Genomic DNA, 2,500 nt, shown 5'->3' with positions numbered 1-2,500 from the left:
AGAGGATGGAGAGGGGGAGGGGGAGGAGGGGGGAGAGTGGGGGAAGGGAGAGAGAGAGAGGGAGTGAGTGTAAGAGAGCAAGAGAGAGAGAGAAGAGAGGAAGAGAGAGAGAGGGGGGAGAGAGATGAGAGAGAAGAGGAATAAGAGAGGGGGGGGGGGGGGGGTGAGAGGGGGGAGGATAGATACGAGATGTATATATAGATGTATATTTTCTATATACATATATATATATATAATATATATATTATAATATATATATATACATTTTATTACATATATATCCACAACACACGCACACAACACCCCACACACACACACACACACATGTATTATATATAAAATAATATAATATATATATATTATAATATAAACCGTCTCCTTCCTCCGTCGAGAGAACCCTCCGCCAGAAGGGAGACGGGGTTGCTTTTGGGATTCCGTTAAATCTTCGTTCCTTCGGCCGGCCGCGTCCCGCGCTCCTTCGGCGTTCCCGGTCCATCCAGCCGGCCTACCCGGTCATTATTATTCCACTAAACCATCGCCGAGAAACTCTCTTTCGCCCACGAGCAGCGGCCGTAATTTTGATTTATCCGCGTCGGACGGGCGCCGCCGACCCTAGGAATCCGCTGCTTCCGAGAGCCGGGAGAACAATGGGCCTTCGGACCGCTGCGGGAATTTTGCTCTTTTGCTTTTGTTTATGGTGTTTTTTGTTGCATTGCAAGTGTATTTCATGTTTTTTGTAGCTTTAAAATTTTCGTTTTTGTTTTGTTGTATTCTATATTGTGCTAGGATGTTTCTGTTACATTAAATATGTTTTCGTTGGTTTGCCGATTGCTTAAGGGTATTGTCACAAATTTGTTATTTCTGAATGTTATTTTCTCCATTTTTCTTTTCTTATCATTTTTCTCTTTATCTTCCTTTCGAGCGTGTCAGCGACGCACCTGACCCCCCCCCCCCCCGCCGTCCCACCCCCTCTGCCCTGCGCGGGGGGAGGGGGGGGGCAAACCCTGCAGAACCCCGGACCCATGATTGGCCTGTCGTGAGGCCTTCGGGTTTATTATTAGCCAATCATGATCGAGGGTGGGTCGGCGATGATGAGTGGGCCGACAGGTGGGTCAGGGCGCCCACTTGGCTGCCCACTGTCACGCTTCTTGGGCCGCCGAGCAGTGGGCAGCCCAGGTCTTGGGTGGGTGGGTGGGGGGGGGCTACGCTCCCTCTGCATTCGAGATCTTTCTTTTCTCCTGTTCTGGTTCTTGTTGTTCTTCTTCTTGTTCTTGCTCGTTCTCTCTTCATCTTCGTCGTCTTCTTCTTCCCTCCCTCCTTCTCATATTCTTTTTCACGTCATTATTTCTGCGTTTTTCTTTCTTATCTTTTTCTTAATTGTTTTTCTTCTTTTAGTTACTTGTTGTTTTTTCTTATTGTTATCATTGTTATTTTGTTGCTGTTCACTATCATGTTATCATCATTATGATTATCATTATTATTATAATTAGCAAATACGATTATTCTCACTATATTATTGTAATTATTATCATGATTATCAAAAGTTTTATTATTATTATATTGTGGGTAATTAATTAGTATATTATTATATTTCATTATTATTATATTTTTATTATCATTATTATCATCATTATTTTTTATCATAATTATTATGATTATATTTATTAGGAGTAGTAGTATTAACTATTATTATTATTAGTAGTTTGTAGTGTAGTATTATCGTTATTATTTATTATTATTATTATTATTATCAATATTATTTTCATTCGTGTCATTACTATTATTGTTATTATCATGATTATTTATACCTTATTAGCATTATTATTTATTTGTTATTTACATTATTCATATTATTCATATTCTTAGTCATATTCATATTATTATATTATTATTAACCTATCCACTGGATAGGCAAGCCAGCCAAGTCAGTGCTTGTCCCAAGCACGGGTAAATAGTGAGTTGGCGTCAGGAAGGGCATCCGGCAATAAAAAAAATATTTGCCAGAACCCGATTATAGAGACCCCATATTTTATTTTTTTAATCATTATCATGATTACCATGTTTTTATTTTTATTATAATTATTAATCATTATTATCATTGTTATTATCATTATTGTCACTGTTGTGATCATCATTATTATTACCAATTTATGATTATCATTATCCTTGTCATCATCATTATTATCCTCATTATTATTTATTATTGTTATTATTATTACTATTGTTTTTATTAATTATTATTATTATTATTATTAGTATATTATCATTATCGTTATTATTATTATTGTTACTTATTATTATCATCATGATCATCCTCATTGTCATCATTATGACTATCATCTCAGTATTATTCCTATCGTTAGTAGTACTGATATTGTTTATAGATTATTATAATCATCTTTGTTATTGTTTATCTTTATTCTTATTTTTTATTATCATTATTACCAATTGCCATTATTATTATCATTATCATTATCATTACTATTATTCTTCTCTTCTT

The sequence above is a fragment of the Penaeus chinensis genome, chromosome 35, assembly GCF_019202785.1.
Source record: "Penaeus chinensis breed Huanghai No. 1 chromosome 35, ASM1920278v2, whole genome shotgun sequence".
NCBI lineage: Eukaryota > Metazoa > Arthropoda > Malacostraca > Decapoda > Penaeidae > Penaeus > Penaeus chinensis.
Note: the sequence above shows the minus strand (reverse complement) of the source record.